We start from the raw sequence: 20,582 nt of genomic DNA on the forward strand, positions 1-20,582 counted from the left end.
ATTATTGCTTGGTAGGTGAGTTTCTAAATTTGCAAACGAGGGGGAAAACATTTTTTTGGTAGAAGACAAAAAGGAATGATCAGATTCATTCGACCAGACAGTTAGAGGAAGAAGCAGAAGAAGTTCAAAAGATCAGAGAGAAGTTGCAGAGAAAGTGATCAGTAGATCCAGTTTGTTGCAGGGACAGAGGAAGTTTATTTCGTGACTGCAGTTGCATGTGCTTCTTTGTGTCATCCTGTAAGTTCGTAGTTTGTTGTTTGATTCGACCTATTGAAGCAGTGATTGCTCCACGGATTGTAGTATGTAGCCATTAGAGCTGTAAGTTTGAAGTTTTCCAATTTGAATTTTTAGAGCAACTTTTAGGGTGGTAAAATTGATTTTAGAGTTGTGCAAGCAATTTTTAGGTTGTAGGTGATTGAAATTTATTATTCTTCACACAATCAACCTTATCTTATTCACCTCAACTGCTGAAGATGAACAAACTACTCTAAATTTAATATTTTTGACTTAGTTTCCGAGCTCATATCTACACAATATGCCTCAGCATTACATAAAATATACTAATACTAGTACAGATGAAAATCAATGAAGAAACTTTTCTGACTTGAGCCAATCTGAGATTACTTTTGTTTGCCAAACCTGGCAACCTTACAGTCTGTGGCAAAGAGACGAGATGTAACAAACTTGTCCCCTTCTAAAACGCTGCCCACCTCTACAGGGCTCTCAAACCAAGCTGAGTACGTCTGCCCCAGAACGTCGGTCACATGAGGGCTGAGCTTCGAGAAGTTAAAACTCAGCTGCAAGTGCGCAAAGTAGTCCTCTTCAGTGATGTCGAAGCCATGAACCCTTGACTCCTCCGCTGTAACGGGAACAACCCAGGCCGTCAGACTGAACATGTCAGCCACTCGCAGTTTGACAGCATTGACATTGAGGACACGCGTGATCTTGACCGGACTCAGCCGGTCCTGATCCCAACCTGCGCCTTTGCAAGGAGGGAGGAGCACACTTCGACCATCCACAATGAGACTCAGTTGCTCCACCCCATTTTCCCAGCGACCGATTCTTGGCCCCCACGAAGATCTCATGGGATCCGTAGTGCACCCCGATGGACTTCACCCATGTCAAGTCGTGCTCCAGCTCTGAAAGAAATATAAAATTGTACTAGAGATAAATTAGTGTATTGAATATTCAACAAAATTATAAGTGTTTTAAAGAAATATAAAATTGTAGTTCAAATCAAGTACTGTTGTATTGATTCAACAGATTATGTTCACAGGAAATGAAACACGAGAATACTAATCAACCCCAAACGTATTTAACTATTTACGAATAAGGTTCTAGAATGTAAAACATACATCAATAAATTTAACTCGAAATTAAATGGAGCAAGCAAACTGAAAAATTACTAAATACCCCACCAAGATCTTGCTCCTGGGTTGGGCTCTTGCCCATGAAGTGGGCGTTGATGTGCAGATCCGGGTCTGAGACAAGGCAGTAGTCGCGGTCCATTTTTCCATGGAAATAGAAGACACTCCCATCCCCGCCTATGAACCGTGGGTCGTGGCACACCGCACCAGGCTTCTCACATGCTACGATCAAATTAGATGTTGCAGCTGCAGAGTATAGATAGGGGTCAAATTAGATCGATATAATATTATAGAATACAGAGAGGGGTTAAACCTTGTTTGCCACAAATTTCAAAAAGAAGAAACAGCATTTCAAGAAAATAATCTGCCTTATCCTGTTATAAACATTAGTATTATCGATTTTGCGACTTACCAGAGTTGTCCTCGTAGCATCTCGCCTTGCAGCGCTTGCAACTGACGTAGCAACTCTCGGGACAGCTCGACGGACACTGTTTAGACTGTCTATAGCAGTTTTTGTAATTAGAATTTGGACACCTGGCAAACCATGCCCTAGTTTGTGCTGCAAACGTTGCACAGACCATGATAAACAGAGCCCATTTTACGGACGCCATTGCCTGAGATCTTTAGTCACTACCATACGTTGAAACTGGATCCTATAAATAGGAAAAGAAAGGGCAGCGAAAGATCCTAGCACACTGGATTTAATTCATGATGCGATATTAGATAGATTGAATTTTTATTCATAATATGTAAAACCAGCTGGTGTAAAGTAAGCCATTGATTATCAGTACAAGTTGTTCGTAAACGAATTTATTTATCCACTCTTTAATTATCAAGAATTAAACTTAGTTCTCCAAGGTAAGAGGATATACTTTGTAGGTTCTTCTCTCAAACAGTTCCATCAAGCGTCTACGTCTTTCAATTATTTGAACAAAACTTTGAGGACTCAGTTTCCTTTGTTCTTAAGCTTAGTTCATAGTTATCCATTAATTTACATGAGGAATTCTGTGATTCTTACCACAAGTCCAAGAATGGTGGGACACAAGACACTGTAATCTATCGAGTAAATTTGTACAATGATATTTAGCCAAGTTGAGAGCAGAAAGTCATTAGACAGAATCATATTTGGTTTTTTCTTACGCCTATGTTTCTGTATGTATCTTAAAGTGCCCAACAGTTATTTGTTTTGAACCGAATCACTATGCACAACAAGTAAAAATGAGTAGCCTAGGTGATCCATGGATAGAATTTAATGAACACAGAGGGATAGATATCATAGAGGATGATGATCTTTTCTAATATCAAGCCTATTTCTACAAGGTCTCGTTTGGTTGGGGAAGATGAATTTGTGGCATAACCAAGTTATCTTATAACCAAGTTTTTGATAACCTAGTTTTGTGCTTTGGAAAGCCAATGGTCCGTTTGGTTGACACGGAAGATGAATATACTGTGGACCCCACAATATTATTAAAAAAACTGTCATAAAATTCAAAACTTGGTTTTAATTTCAAATTCCACCTTTTTATTTGAAGAAACATCTTCCAATTTTTGACCAAAATTGGAAGATGAAATTGAAAACTAGGTTATAATTTTAACCAACCAAACGCCCATGTTTTTCTGCAAAACCTGGTTTTACCCTTGATAACCCGATTTTGGCCCTCATCTTCTAGCAACCAAATGGGGCCCAAGATATCCAATATTAAACCCATGAGGCCAATCAGGAGAAGATCAGAACTGTGGCATAATGGCATATCACATAGCGCGCAAAGCAAAACTATAGAAACATAACTCAGTCATGTGAAGTAGCCGTGTGATGTGATTAATGTCTGAGATAACAGTGTGGTGATGGTCAGAGCAATTTATTAATTGATGGGGCAGTTCTCTGTATTGTTTGACTTATTCGTTGGTGGATCCAACCTGTAATAATTTGTGCTATTATTGTACATGCATAATTTGTCACATTAAAGGATAGGACAGGAGTAGGGTAGATTTGTGCATTAGATTTTGAAAGGACTGTTTAATTATATTGAATTAGTTATATTGCATTCATGTTTTTCAACTAAAACTTTTTTTTATAAAAAAAAAATGTTATCTTTTTATTATATCATTATTATGTTAATAGTTGTACAAAAATACCTATAACTAGTAATTATTAAAAAATATCTATGTTAAGTGACTTAATATGATTAACATATAAAATATATTAATAGAGAGAATGTCTATTTATTTGAATGTCCTTATCTTATTCAATTCTTTGACTTTCTTTATTGTATGGTTTCAATTGTAACAAATGTCTCTCATATGACATGCACAATCATCATCACCATCATTATATTCACCTCTTTCAGAGGTACTGACAATAGTATCTCCTCTAAAAACCCTAGCTCTAGCTTTGTTTATTACTTTTTCACATTTACATATGTATACATATTACACACATATCAAACTCCCTTCAATTCAAGTTAGTCTTAGTGGAGCATTCATGTCATAAATGCAACATCGGCGTAGAGGGAGGATGAGTAGTCCTTCAATAACCATGGGTTGGAGACTAGAATAGGAAGATCCAAATTAGTCGATTGGTTCTCACACTCTCTCCATTGTGGATATGTGCACCCAAAAACATGTTAGGATTAAGCTCAGATAGAAATAACAATTACATGCAAATATAAACAATATCAAAAAATAATAGATCGCACAAAAGAGAACACAAGACACCAATATTTAACATGCTTCACCCAAACCCTAGGCTACATCCACCAAACAGCAAGTCCAATATTATTACGATCCAGTGATTGCAACCTGATTACAATCCATAATCCCTTATAGCTCAATACCACCGCAAGAAGCAATTTTGTATCACACATAATGAAAGATGCATAACCCTAAGCACTTCTATACACGTATTTTCTCTACTTTAGGGTTATAATTAATTATTACATATAAGCCCAAAATCCCAATAAAATAGTGCCCAAAACCCCACAGAATTATGAAGTATGTACAATACTTCCCTATTCAATCACCACAAACTAACAACAAGTGTATCTATGTATGTATGAATGAATGAATATACATATGTATGAATATATGTAAATACATGTGCCTATACACACATAAAATTACAATCTTGCTACAAAATTTAATCATTAAATTATAGTGATGATACATATTGTTGGAAATATTTAGAATAACTGAGAGGGGGGGTGAATCACTTACTCAAGGTCCATAAGTACCCATTTGAGCAATTATACATAAAACATTCATTATTTTGTTTATCCTGTTGTTGCTCAATCTCTACTATACTAATTAAATTAGTGTCTCAAACATAACATGCTTTGCTGAATGAAAATATTATCAAATGTAAATCATATAAAGCATTCAACATAGGTTTGACAGTAGGATTTTTACATGGAAACCAAATTTGGGAAAAACCACTAGTAACATGTGACCACTTTTTCACTCTTTCAAAGTGAGCTCTGTTAAGAGCTAGACTTGTTAAAGGTTTACAATACACACTATTAAATGTGACTTGAGATTTAATCACCTTGTTAGGAGTGGCCTTGTCAAGGGACTTTGATCATTCCATTTAGAATGTCACCTTATTAAAGGAATTACACAGACTATTAAGTCTTACAAATGACTATTAGGTCAACTTCTCTTAAATAGATTTCACTACAAACTATTTACAATAATTAGAAAGAAAATAGTATTTTTTGATGTATATGATTACAACTCACTTTGCAGGTTCAAATCTCTATTATGTTTCATGTGTTGATTCACTAATAAGCTCTCCATTGTCATATTTATTCTTGATTTGTTTGGCAACCCTTCAAGAAATCAATCATCTCCTTTCAACAACACTTAAGCCATCTACTCAAATTTAATTATCAATGTCAATAGCATATGTGTAAGCAATCTTCTTTAGCTTTGTATTCACTCACACACTTTTGTTCACCCTTATGTGACTCTAATCCACCTTTCTCTATGTGCCTCTTAATCTCTCTATCCTCACAAGTTTGTCTCTTTACCTCTTTAAATAAGCAATACTTGCTTTACCATTTTCCACAATCATCGTAGATCTTAGGGTTTACGATTAGGTTCAACATGATTCATTGTATCTATCCATCTTCTTGATCTTCCTCTAGAAACTTCTCTAGAATCTATCTATTAGGTCTTCACCTAATCCTCGCCTTGAATTTATGATCCAACTCATTAGTCTTATCTTCAACGTAGTTTACATCTCCCAAGAAATCAACTGAGTCAACTAGGATCTCACGATTTCCTCAAATTCATTCTCAACATTTTTAATTGGTAACCTTTGAATTCTAACACTTGGTCATCACTAAATTACTTGGTCGCTATAAAACTTCTAGCTCGGCATCAACTATCTTGCTTGGTCCATACTAATGCTCGATCATCATTAGATTTTCTTGGCACTTATTATGGTTGTGTTGACACTAGCATCACTCGGCATTCCTTAGTCTTTTGCTCTATTTCTCATCTTAGCTTAGCCTTCTTGATATAAACAATCACTTTGTCACATCAAAGTCTATCTAATCAAATCTCCATTATAGCTTCCTTTTTATAACTCAACCTTTCCTCTAGGTACTTTTGTTAAGTTTAATTTCTCAAATCCTCTTCATCAATCAAATAGATATAACATTTAGATTAGGTAGCAATATTTCTTATCAATAGATTTTACATCAATGACAAAACAACAATTGTTGCAATTGTAGGCTTCTAACAGTTATGTGTGAGACAATTTCTTTCGTTAATCTTTCGCTTTGATTTTTGGTATGTCTTTTGTAAAATAATCTTTTAGTTTGTTTCTTTTCCATTTTTAACTCCTTCATCACTTATGGCTCTTTATATCCTTATCCACTCTCTCTCTCTCTCTCTCTCTCTCTCTCTCTCTCTCTCTCTCTCTCTCTCTCTCTCACACACACACACACACACACACAAGTTTACACATTTAAATTTTATATTTTTCTATTTTAGTTTTATATCATCCTTATGATGGATCATGGATTGTGTGTTATTGCAAAATATTCACACAATTGAAGATAATATTCATTGGAATCTTTTTTATTCCTTGCATTCTTTTGGATACCTTGACATCAATGAAAAAATCTAACAATCACTTTTGACATTAATGATAACCTTTATGCAAAAATATTTAATAGTAATATGTGATGGGAATACTATCTATAATTGGATTAATGAGAAAAAAAAAATTTACATGCAAATATAACCAATATCAGAAAATATTAAGTCACAAAGAAGAAAACATAAGGCACAAATATTTAACGTGATTCATCTAGTCCTTGGGCTATGTTCACCAAACAATAAGTCCAATATTTGTATTATCACTACTTACCTCTTGGTTACAATATATAATCCCTTACAACTCAATACTACTGCAAGAAGCTAAAATCTTATCATACATTATGAAATCCTTAACCTTGTGTCATTTTATGCAAGCTTTTGTTGCTTACAAACTTAGGGATAGAATAAGTCGCTCAATAGAAAAATGATAATTGACACATTTTACAATAGTCAATAAGCTCCTTGACCCCATCTTGGGGCATTGCCCCCAAACCTCCATAGTAATAATCTAGGGGGAAACTGCACCAAATAAAGAGATAAAATAACCTTGAAGTTGGATTAGGCTCCACATCACAACAATCTCTCACTTGGAGATTTATTAGACTCCACACCAATAACCTCCCTCTTGGAGACTGATCATAGCACTGCTAAACCTGTAGCTCCCATTTGAATATCAAACCAACCTAGAAACTGTTGTTCTTCTATATGTTCAGTCTAGAAGATCAACCAAAGCTAAAGAGGATCTTAGCTTCTCCCTTGTCACTGCCTTGGTAAACATATATTATGGATTATCATATGTATGTATCTTCTCCATGTTTAACCGTCCATCATAAAACAACTAACCGAATGAAACAGAACCGCAACTATATGTGTTTTTTTCTTTTAATGTAGACCAAAATTCTTTGCTGGATGAATGGTACTTTGACTATATGTAAAAAAATAATTATCTCTTTTTAGATGTCTTAATTCTTCCATGAAGAATTGAAGCCATATCATCTCCTTGGTTGCCTTTATAGCTGAAACTACTCTTCCTATGTAGTGGATAATGCATTGACCTTTTTCACTTAAGAAATCCAACTCATTGTTGTCCCACCAACAATAAATACATAACCTATAGTACTATACCTAGTATCACTAACCCTTGCCAAACTTGAGTCAACATAGCCATATAAATCACTAGTAGCCCCCAAAATGTAAACGCTTACTAGATGTTCTTCTCAAATACCTGAGAATGCATTTAACTACATTCCAATGCTCAATTTTAGGATGACTCATATACTTGCTAAAAACTCCCACTGAATGTACAATATCTAGCTCACTTTTTCACTCTTTCAAAGTGAGCTCTGTTAAGAGCTAGACTTGTTAAAGGTTTACAATACACACTATTAAATGTGACTTGGGATTTAATCACCTTGTTAGGAGTGGCCTTGTCAAGGGACTTTGATCATTCCATTTAGAATGTCACCTTATTAAAGGAATTGTTAGAAATGGAAAAAGAAATTTGTAAATAAGCAATACCAGGAAAGAATCTAAGTGAGTAAATGCATGAAAAGATATTACCATAAAATAGGAGAGAGAAAGCTTCAAGCTCCAACACCATGAGACAAGATATTTGGAAAGGGGAAAGCAAAGAAAACCCCTTGTGCATTTAGAATGAGGCATGAAAAGCCTAAGAAGGAAGAGAGGGAGAGAGAGAGAGAGCAAGTGCTCATACAATAATTGAGAAGAGGAAGAAACCTCATTGTTAAATGAGAGAAGAGGGTCATCTCTTCAATAGAGATGAGAGAGAGAAGTTAGAATGTAACTCCCATGTCTATGAATGCCACCATTCATAAGTGTGTGAGGCCAAGTGTGAGATTCCTCTTAAGGAGGAATAATCTAAAATTAGAAATTACAATATATATTTGTCCTCACATATTCCACTAGATGACAAAATAAGATGTAGTGGAAAAAGGACAAAAAAGAAATATATTAGGATACCTTGGCTTATATCCTAATATATTATAACAATAAAGAAAGGAGTTCTAACCTTGGTTTATAAATACACCAAGGAAAGATTACAACTTCTAACAGGAATTACATGGACTGTTAAGTCTTACAAATGACTATTAGGTCAACTTCTCTTAAATAGATTTCACTACAAACTATTTACAATAATTAGAAAGAAAATAGTAGTTTTTGATGTATATGATTACAACTCACTTTACAGGTTCAAATCTCTATTTTGTTTCATGTGTTGATTCACTAATAAGCTCTCCATTGTCATATTTATTCTTGATTTGCTTGGCAACCCTTCAAGAAATCAATCATCTCCTTTCAACAACACTTAAGCCATCTACTCAAATTTACTTATCAATGTCAATAGCATATGTGTAAGCAATCTTCTTTAGATTTGTATTCACTCACACACTTGTGTTCACCCTTATGTGACTCTAATCCACCTTTCTCTGTGTGCCTCTTAATCTCTCTATCCTCACAATTTTGTCTCTTTACCTCTTTAAATAAGCAATACTTGAGTTACCATTTTCCACAATCATCGTAGATCTTAGGGTTTATGATTAGGTTCAACATGATTCATTGTATCTATCCATCTTCTTGATCTTCCTCTAGAAACTTCTCTAGAATCTATCTATTAGGTCTTCACCTAATCCTCACCTTGAATTTAATGATCCAACTCATTAGTCTTATCTTCAATGTAGTTTACATCTCCTAAGAAATCAACTGAGTCAACTAGGATCTCACGATTTCCTCAAATTCATTCTCAACATTTTTAATCGGCAACCTTTGAGTTCTGACACTTGGTCATCACTGAATTACTTGGTCGCTATAGAACTTCTAGCTCGGCATCAACTATCTTGCTTGGTCCATACTAATGCTCAGTCATCATTAGATTTTCTTGGCACTTATTATGGCTGTTTTGACACTAGCATCACTCGGCATTCCTTAGTCTTTTACTCTATTGCTCATCTTAGCTTAGCCTTCTTGATATAAACAATCACTTTGTCACATCAAAGTCTATCTAATCAAATCTCCATTGTAGCTTCCTTTTCATAACTCAACCTTTCCTCTAGGTACTTTTGTTAAGTTTAATTTCTCAAATCATCTTCATCAATCAAATAGATATAACATTTAGATTAGGTAGCAATATTTCTTATCAATAGATTTTACATCAATGACAAAACAACAATTGTTGCAACTGTAGGCTTCTAACAGTTATGTGTGAGAGAATTTCTTCCATTAATCTTTCACTTTGATTTTTGGTATGTCTTTTGTAAAATAATCTTTTAGTTTGTTTCTTTTCCATTTTTAACTCCTTCATCACTTATGGCTCTCTCTCTCTCTCTCTCTCTCTCTCTCTCTCTCTCTCTCTCTCTCTCTCTCTCTCTCTCTCTCTCTCTCTCTCTCACACACACACACACACACACACAAGTTTACACATTTAAATTTTATATTTTTCTATTTTAGTTTTATATCATCCTTATGATGGATCATGGAGTGTGTGTTATTGAAAAATATTCACACAATTGAAGATAATATTCATTGGAATCTTTTTTATTCCTTGCATTCTTTTGGATACCTTGACATCAATGAAAAAATCTAACAATCACTTTTGACATTAATGATAACCTTTATGAAAAAATATTTAATAGTAATATGTGATGGGAATACTATCTATAATTGGATTAATGAGAAAAAAAAAATTACATGCAAATATAACCAATATCAGAAAGTATTTAGTCACAAAGAAGAAAACATAAGGCACAAATATTTAACATGATTCATCTAGTCCTTGGGCTATGTTCACCAAACAACAAGTCCAATATTTGTGTTATCACTACTTACCTCTTGATTACAATATATAATCCCTTACAACTCAATACTATTGCAAGAAGCTAAAATCTTATCATACATTATGAAATCCTTAACTCTTTGTCATTTTATGCAAGCTTTTGCTGCTTACAAACTTAGGGATAGAATAAGTCGCTCAATAGAAAAATGATAATTGACACATTTTACAATAGTCAATAAGCTCCTTGACCCCATCTTGGGGCATTGCCCCCAAACCTCCATAGTAATAATCTAGGGGGAAACTGCACCAAATAAAGAGATAAAATAACCTTGAAGTTGGATTAGGCTCCACATCACAACAATCTCTCACTTGGAGACTTATTAGACTCCACACCAATAACCTCCCTCTTGGAGACTGATCATAGCACTGTTAAACCTGTAGCTCCCATTTGAATATCAAACCAACCTAGAAATTGTTGTTCTTTTATATGTTCAGTCTAGAAGATCAACCAAAGCTAAAGAGGATCTTAGCTTCTCCCTGGTCACTACCTTGGTAAACATATATTATAGATTATCATATGTATATATCTTCTCCATGTTTAACCTCCATCATAAAAAAACTAACCGAATGAAACAGAACCACAACTATATGTGTTTTTTCTTTTAATGTAGACCAAAATTCTTCGCTAGATGAATGGTACTTCTTCCCTGGATGAATGGTACTTTGACTATATGTAAAAAAATAATTATCTCTTTTTAGATGTCTTAATTCTTCGATGAAGAATTGAAGCCATATCATCTCCTTGGTTGCCTTTATAGCTGAAACATACTCTTCCTATGTAGTGGATAATGCATTGACCTTTTGCACTTAAGTCATCCAACTCATTGTTGTCCCACCAGCAATAAATATATAACCTATAGTGCTATACCTAGTATCACTAACCCTTTCCAAACTTGAGTCAACATAGCCATATAAATCACTAGTAGCCACCAAAATGTAAACACTTACTAGATGTTCTTCTCAAATACCCGAGAATCCATTTAACTACATTCCAATGCTCAATTCTAGGATGACTCATATACTTGCTAACAACTCCCACGAAATGTACAATATCTAGCTGAGAACATACCATGGCATACGTTAAGCTCCTAATAGATGAAACATAAGGTACATTGGACATCGTAGTCTTCTCTTCTAGTTTATTTGGAAACATCTACTTAGTCAATTTTAAATGACAAGGTAAAGGTCTGCTGACAACTTTTGCATCATCCAAAAAGAAATGTTACAACAGATGGGTAAAAGTACAAAGTCGTGTTACCTTTCAAACTGACTTAAATCAAAATGACTAAATTTGAGTACTTATATCTAAAAATAAATTTTTTTCAAACATAGGATCTAGATAAATTCATTCTAGCTAAGTTATATATAGGCTCACACTTTTCTAATTGGAAATGTCTATTAAATGTATGTTTTATACTAGTTTGAACCCAATTACTAAAAAAATAAAATTATTTCAGAAAAGTGGCATTTCAATAACTCTCACTATTTTTTATGATATATTTTTAATAACATATAAACACCATTTTATAGAGCTCAAAGTCAAGACTATTCTCATATAGATTTTATAGTGTTTTAATTAGATTTAGTATATTGTAATTAAAAAATTTCTAAAAGCATGTATTTGAACACTCAGAAAGATGTCAATTTTGATAAAGAAAAAAATATTAAATCATATTAAAAAAATTTAAAATATATGACATTCTAGAGGAGAGAGTCCTCTTCTAGAATGTATAATTTTTCTCCTAGTTAGAATAGATTTGTTTGAAAAATGTGGTGGCAGATGAAAATTATCGATTTTAGGTGACTTGAAGTTTGAATTATTATAAAAGAGAAAATATAGGTCTAAAGATTATTTTTATTTTTGATTGTTCTAGCTATATATGTTATCTATAACATAGTCTAAGATCAAAGGGAAATAAGTTTATTTCCATATAGTTTTGTGGTGGGAACTAAACCCCTAAATTTCAGCATTTTTTAGTAGCTAAAAAATTATCTATAAAAAATTAGGAAAATATATCGATTCTTATTCCAAATAATTATTAAAAATTATAATCCTAAACTGCATCCATTTCTACACAGTTCATTAGTTTACTTAATTTCATTTCTACACAGTTTATTAGTTTACTTAATTTTCAAATTCAAAATAATAATACCAATTTTATGTCATTGAAGGTGAACATGTCTACTTTTGTTAGCCTTTTCCTTTACAAAAGGGTGACATAGGTTTGTGCTTTTACTGGGATTCTCAATATAATCAACCTGAGATAAGATTAATTTTCTAATCTTCCCATCTTTTCAAACTTCTTGAGATAATATCAATATAATCAACCTAAGAAATGTTATAACATACATCTTACCTCTTGTAGTGGCCAAAAATTCTCATTCTACAACTTAATATTAATTTCTCTTTACAACAATTTGACAAGGTTCATTATCTCCTAAATAAACAAGCCCAAATTCCTCCTAGACATAATTAATAAAATAACCTCCCTATTCAACTACAATAATTATTCCTAAACATTCATTTTTCTCTAAAACAATTAAAGTGGAAAGAATGGTATGACCTATACAAAGATATAGGGTTCCTAGTTTCAAACATTTTTCTACTACTAAGAAACCTTTTGAAACCTTCTAATTTTTATTATTAAAAGTAAGTGTGCAACACTTGTCACTCAGTTGCCTTGCTGAAATTAAACTCCTATTCCTTGCAACATACATGTTACCTCTTGTAGTGGCCAATAATTCTCATTCTACAACTTAATATTAATATTTCACTTTACAACAATTTGATAGGCTTCATTATCTCCTAAATAAACAAGCCCAAAATTCCCTGGGACATAATTAAAAAAATAAACTCTATGGGGAGTTGCATGAATTGAAGCCTCTAAACCTAGAACTCATGAATAATCAACACTTTATAAAGAAAGAAGAAAAGCATTCTCTTCAGATTTATTTCTTACCAACTTGCATCCTTGTTCTCTTCTCATTTGTCTCCTTCATTTCCCTTTTGAGTCCAACAATCTTTCTTCTTGTGCCCTAGTTTCCTTTAGTACTAGTAATCTCGCAATCCTCTAGATTGAGACCTCTTCCCTTTTGATTTTCCTCTTGATTTCCCATTATTTCCAAAATTACTTCCTCTCTTGTGTGTTTTTCCTCTACTTTGTGTGTTCAAAGCACTTCCTAATGTAGATCCACCTTAGCTTTTTCTACAATTTTGCTCGCTCAAAATAACACGAATTACATCATCAAATTTTAGGGTATTAAATCTAGAAATAGAATTACTCACAACCACTACCAAGCCATTCCAAATTTCAAGAAAAGAACTCAAAATCAAAAAACCCTAACTTCATCATCAAAATTGGCATTTATAGAAGATAATTGATTGGTAATCATCTTACACTTACTTAAATAATCAGCAACAGACCCACCTACCATCTTCATATTAAATAAATGCTTCATGAGAAATACCTTGTTTGAAGCGAAGGGCTTTCATACAACCTTGCTAGGGTTTGCATCAAATCTTTCATTGTCTTAGCTTTCATAATATTAAATGCCAATGATTGTCCCAGGCATAAATGAATACTTCCAAATGCCTTCTTGTCCAAAATATCTCAGTCCTCATCTATCATAGTGGTCATTTTCTTGGATTTTCCCTTCTAATGATCGCCATAAATCATTGTGATAAAGATAGTCCTCCATTTGCATTTTCCATAACTAAAAGTTTTTCCCATTAAAATTCTCAACCTTCAGATTACCCTTATCTTCCAATGCTCCCACTCAATCATGAGACTCCCACTCAACCGCGAGATCTTTTTGCAAAGGATAGCTAAAAGCAATTATGACACCTCATTCTAATACAACTTGTTAGAATTACTAAGATAGAAATATCAATTATATGCAAATATAATCAATATCAAAAAAATTTAAATCACACAAAAGAGAACATGAGACACAAAGATTTAACGTGGTTCACCCAATATCTAGGTTACGACTACCAAATAGTAACTCCAATATTCTTATTATCTAGTTATTACAGCCTGATTACAATTTGTAATCCCTTACAACTCAATACCATTGAAAGGAGCTATATTCTCATCATACATTGTGAATTCCCGAACCCTAATCCATTTCATACAAGCTTTTTCTACTTACAAAATTAGGGCTAGAATAAGTTGTACAATAGAAAATAATAGCCAACACCTTTTGTAAGAGTCAATAAGCCCCTTGACCCCATCTTGGGGGTGCTATACTCAAACCCCTATAGTAATAATCTAGGGGAAACCACACCAAATAAAGCGAGAGAAAATAACCTCTAAGTCTAATTAGGCTCTACATCACAACAATCTCCCACTTAAAGACTGATCAAAGTCCATACCAATAACATCCCCATCGTCATCGTCGTCGTTGTTTTCTCCCTCTCCATTGCCATCATCACAAAGAAATGAAATACTACCCCTTTCTCTCTCGACACTCATCTCTCCCATTATGATTCAAAAAACAAGACCTATTAATAAATTATATGTTTTTTTATGGAAGTAGTTAATCTACCATAATATAACTTATAATAAAGAAGGTTTCTCTTGAAGGCACGCACTGATAAGGAGCCACCACAAAAAAGGTCATTGTTTAGAACCACATGCAAGGTAAGCAGTAAAGTTTGTAAAGTTATTGTTGATTCTAGTTCAACCAATTATTTGGCTTCTAAGGAGATGGTATAAAAGTTAGGATTGCAAATAATACTTCATCCTTACCCCCATGGAGTGTCTTGGCTGAACAAGGAGCAACATGCCTTGATTAGTGAACAAGTATGGGTAGAATTTCAGATTGGGGAGTATAAAGATAAAAATTGATGTGATGTGACTAAAATGGATTCTTGCCATTTACTTTTAGGGAGGCCTTGGCAGTATGATGTAAATGCTAGGCATGATGGGAAACAAAACATTTACAGTATAACCAAGGATGGAGAAACCTACACTATGAGGCCACTCCTTGATGATGGAAGCCATAGAGTGACTAGCATCATGATGGTAGGAGGTAAAGAATTTTTTTAGACCATTAAAGAGGAGAAAACACCATGTTTTTCCATCATAGTCAAAACTAAAAAAGAAGTTAAAGTTATACCCCAAGCCAAGAGCATGGCACATCAAGTAGGACCTAGAGAGGTCAAGGAGTTGTTGGAATAATATAAGAGTGTTGTTGCAGGCAAGGAACCAGAATGTTTGCCACTAAAAAGGGATATAAGCCATTGCATAGACTTGATACCAGGTGCTACACTACCTAATAAGGAAGCCTACAAGCTTACCTCTAAACAAAATGCAGAATTAGCAAGACAAATTGAAGAATTGTTGGCCAAGGGCTTCATAAGGAAGAGTGTTAGTCCTTGGGCAATACCTATCATACTAGCTCCTAAAAAGGAAGGTACATGGAGGCTATGTATAGATTCTAGAGCCATTAACAAGATAGCTATTAGATATAGGTTCCCAATGCCATGAATTGAAGATCTTTTGGATTGTCTCACAAGTGTAAGTCACTATTCAAAGATGGACTTAAAGAGTTATTACCATCAAATTAGGATAAGGGAAGGTGATGAATGGGAAACAACCTTCAAGAAAAATGAGGGACTATATGAATGGCTTGTGATGCCATTTGGCCTATCTAATGCACCTAGCACATTTATGAGACTTATGAATGAAGTCTTAAAGCCTTTTATTAACAGATTTTGTGTTGTTTATCTGGATGACATTCTTGTTTTCAACAAGAGTAGTCAAGAGCACCTAAGGCATTTGGAGTTAGTCCTTGAAAGGGTTACATAAGGAGCAATTGAAGATAAATTTGGAGAAGTGTTCATTTTTGCAAGAAGAGTTGGTGTTCCTTAGGTTCATCATTTCCAAAAATTAGTTAAAGATGGATCCATCCAAGGTAGAAGCAATTCTGAATTGGCCTACATTTAGGATAACCACTGGAAAAAAAAATTCATGGTCTTGCAAGTTTTTATAGAAAATTTGTGAACTTTGGTGGTGTTTGTGCCCTTATGACTGATACTATAAAAGGGAGGAGAAAATGTAAATTTGTATGGACTAATGAGGCAAATAAGTCATTTGAGTATCTTAAGAGGAGAGTTGCAGAGCAACCAATCTTAGCATTACCTAATTTTCGCAAGGTGTTCACAGTGGAATGTAATGCTAGTAACAAGCCAATAGGAGGAGTGTTAAGCCAAGAAGGGAGGCCTATATCCTTCTTTAGTGAAAATATAAATGAAGCTAAACAAAAGTATTCAACTTATGATTTAGAAATGTATGCTTTGGTTTAGTGCTTGAGAAAGTGGAGGCATTATCTCTTGCCCAAAGAATTTATTGTTTTTACTAATAATCAAGCTCTTAGCTTCTTGAATCAATAGGAAAATTTGAACCATAGGCACATGAAGTGGATGGAATTCATCCAAGCTTATACTTTCTCCATAAAACACAAGAAGGGGACAACAAACAAAGTTGCAAATGCCCTTAGCAGGAGGAATTTGATAGTAAAAGAAATTCAAGTGAGTAGTATTGGTATTGAAGCCATGAAGAACATGTATGCAGTAGATGAAGACTTCAAGGAGGCATATGAGGTTTTTCAAACAATGAATGAAAGGTATCATACTAATTTTTTTGAGTTTATATTACAAGATGGATTATTATTTAAAGGTAATTAGCTTTGTGTAGCTAAAGGATCCATTAGGGAGAATATTGTCAAAGAAAAAAATTGTGGGAATCTTGTAGGACACTTTGGAATTGATAAGACTTTACAGCAGGTTAGAAGATTTTTCTATTGGCCAAAGATGCAGGTAGATATTAAGAAGTTTGTAGAATGCTGCATTATTTGTCAAAAAGCCAAAGGGAGATCATCAAATGTTGGACTATATACTCCCTTACCTACACCCACTAAGCCATGGGACTCCATCAGCATGGACTTTGTCATGGGGTTGCCTAGGAGTAAAAGTGGATTTGATAGCATATTTGTTGTTGTTGATAGGTTCTCTAAGATGGCTCACTTTCTACCTTGTAAACAAACTCATGATGCTTCTCACATAGCTGGTATCTTCTTTAAGGAAGTTGTTAGACTCCATGGATTACCATTGAACATTGTGTCTAATAGAGATTCTAAATTTCTTAGACATTTTTGGAGAACATTATGGAAGAGGTTGGGCACACAACTATCATTTTCTTCAGTATACCATCCCTAATCAAATGGCCAAACTGAAGTTATCAATAGGTCATTAGGGAACCTACTGAGATGTCTAACCAAAGAACATGGAGTTGCTTGGGATGTTGTTCTTCCATAGGCTCAATTCTAATATAATGATTCAGTGAATAGAAGTATAGGTTTAAATCCATTTCAAATTGTATATAGAGGTCATCCAAGAGGAGTCTTGGAGTTGGGAGACTTGGGAGATAGTCACAAGAGGAGTGCACAAGAAAAGGATTTTGTAGAGGTTATGAAGGACATTCATCAACAAGTTAAGAATAAGTTGGACCTTTTAGCAAGAAAGTATAAGGTGCATGCTAATAAGAAGAGAAGGGACTCACATTTTCAAGTAGAGGATCTAGTAATGATTAACCTAAGGAAGGAGAGAATGCCAAGGGAGAGGTATACTAAGTTAATGATGAAGAAGAGAGGACCATTCAAAATTTTGAAGAAATGTGGCACCAATGCCTATCACATTGACTTGCCTATTGGTATATGGATCTCTCCTATCTTTAATGTGGAAGACATCTATGCATTTAAGGGTCCAAAGGATAATGAGGAAGTTGAGGCAATGTAGCAGTGAGAATAATCAAATTTACTACAAGAACTGCCACAAGTGCCTAAACTTACCATTGAAGCTATTTTGGGAAAAAGGAAAACACAAAAGACAAGGAGGAAATGATATTATGGATACTCGATCAAGTGGGAACATAAACCAATAGAGGATGCAAGTTGGCTTTCAGAGAACGACATCATCAAGCTTGGGAGCAGACTTGAGGACATTCCAACTCAAGAGACTTGAGTTTCTTTTCACCTAGGGAGTATGGTGTAGAGCACCAAGGCAATTGGTTTATATTTTAGTTTTCATGTTTTGTTTCTTTACCCACTTAGGCTAGAATAAACAAACCTTGGATGAGAAGTTCATGGTTGTCAAAGAAAGATGCCATTTTGTATGCTTAAGGCACTTTATGCAATTTATAAGAAAAAGTTGCTCATTAGGAAAATTTAGGCTTTTTAATGTTTTTGGTCAAGAAAGCTTAGGATTAGGTTTTTTTAGTTCATTTTTGGTATGTTCGAACCTTTTCCAAGTCCTAGAAGTGGAATCAAGTGAAAAATGTAAAAATTGCACTTTTTGTGCCAAGTTGCATTGTTGAAAGTTTAAGAGTTGGTCAAATTTGCAATTTGAGTGAGAAAAGGGTTCTAACTATTAGAATATTGGTTGTAACCATTAAAATAGACATAGGAGATATATATACCTTATTTTTTAGGTTTGGAGGACATTAATGTATAGATTGGAAGAAGTTGCAAAGAAAGAAATTCAATTTTGGAGTCATTTTGTTGTCGTTTGCATGTTGTATGAACTGTATGGACTTTTAGAATAGATCTGATGGATTTTCGAGATATATCTTTGAATTAGATTTCTTTCACTTTTGGTCTCATCATTCTACATGTTTTCTAACTCAAGTTATTGCATTTTTAGTGAAACTGGTTTTGAGGACAGCATTCCGTGCACATAGGAAAAATGGGCCTCTAACTACAATTTCCTTGGTTGTAATTTCATGGCCACTTGGGAAATGGTATTTAGTAGGGTCCTTTTGAATATTCCAGGGTTTCGAAACTGGAGGATGTGTTTTGTGATTTTTCCAATCAAGCCCTAGGTCAAGTACCATGAAGGATTTGACCTCTTGTAGTGTGCCAATTTGTGAATGACATAACTTTGGGACTTGTTGAAGCACTGAACATTTGGAAATAAGTTATTTTAGTGTTGCCATTCATTCTTGAGTATTGAGTTCATTCCCATGAACCTGTTTCCTACTAGTTGTTTTGTAAATCAAGCCTAACTTGATCACTTAGGTTTGTGTTGCAAAATGCTAGAGTGAGGCTCGAACTTGGTGCTTTGGGGTTTGAAGTAACTTTGAAAAGTAAATTCAAAAACCTAATTTTTTTATGGTATTTTTTGAAACATTTTGAAATTAGATCCAAAAAGCCATTTCAGGAGGGCTAAAAGGGGCTCACAAGGCTACTAGGCCAAATCGGGGTTTGAGGCTTTGTGCAAGCATATGATTCAAACCAATGGTGTAGTCTATGGTAAATAGGTTCCCTAAGACCATTTAATATCTTATAACCCTTGGGACAAGCTTCTAGGGTGTTTTCCTAGTATTGACCTAGTTGTGGGAGATTGGTGCAAACCCCATAAAGTGGGCAAGTTTGGTTCTTTGTCCTTGGATTCTTGGTGAAGTTGGAGAGCATATTTCTTTGATCCACTGGAGGATTAGTATGTGCTGAAACCTTGTAATAAGGTTAAATATTTGATAGCCAGTTGGTTGATTTCAAGAGTGGGAAGCCCATTTGAAGCTTCTTAGTTGTGCTCTCTGCATTACATCGCATACTCTCTCTCTCCCATCCCCTAATCTCTCTCACTCTCCCTCTCTCATCCTCTACTCTCTCTCATAAACACACCCTCCCATCCTCTTCTCTCTCTCACTCACTCACTCTCTCTCTTCTCTCCCATCCCCTACTTTCTCTCTCCCACACCCCTACTCTCTCTCTCACTCTCTCTCTCTCCCATCCCTTACTCTCTCTCTCCCTACTCTCTCTCTCTCCCTCTCTCTCTCACCCAACCCCTACTCTCTCTCACACACACACTCACATCCCCTACTCTCTCTCTCTCTCTCTCTCTCTCTCTCTCTCTCCCACCCCCTACTCTCTCACACTCTCCCTCTCTCCCATCCCCTACTCCCTCTCTCACTTTCTCTCTCCTAACCCCTACTCTCTCTCTCTCACTCTCTCTCCCATCCCCTACTCTCTCTCTTACACACAAACACACTCCTATTCCCCTACTCTCTCTCTCTCCCTCTCCCTACTCTCTCTCCCCCATTCCCCTACTCTCTGTCTCCCATCACCTACTCTCTCTCTATCTCTCTCTCCCCCACTATCTACTCTCTCTCCCATCCTCTTGTCTCTCTCTCTCTCTCTCTCTCTCTCTCTCTCTCTCTCTCTCTCTCTCACACACACACACACACTCCCATCCCCTACTC

At 34.9% G+C, this 20,582-nt stretch overlaps 1 pseudogene; it reads right to left on the minus strand.

The window, feature by feature from the left end:
* Positions 1-468: 468 nt before the first annotated feature.
* On the minus strand, positions 469-1,978 carry LOC149544471 (uncharacterized; annotated as a pseudogene).
* Positions 1,979-20,582: the final 18,604 nt, after the last annotated feature.

This window comes from Cupressus sempervirens, chromosome 8, assembly GCF_028749045.1.
Source record: "Cupressus sempervirens isolate cs-2001-9-10 chromosome 8, ASM2874904v1, whole genome shotgun sequence".
Lineage (NCBI taxonomy): Eukaryota > Viridiplantae > Streptophyta > Pinopsida > Cupressales > Cupressaceae > Cupressus > Cupressus sempervirens.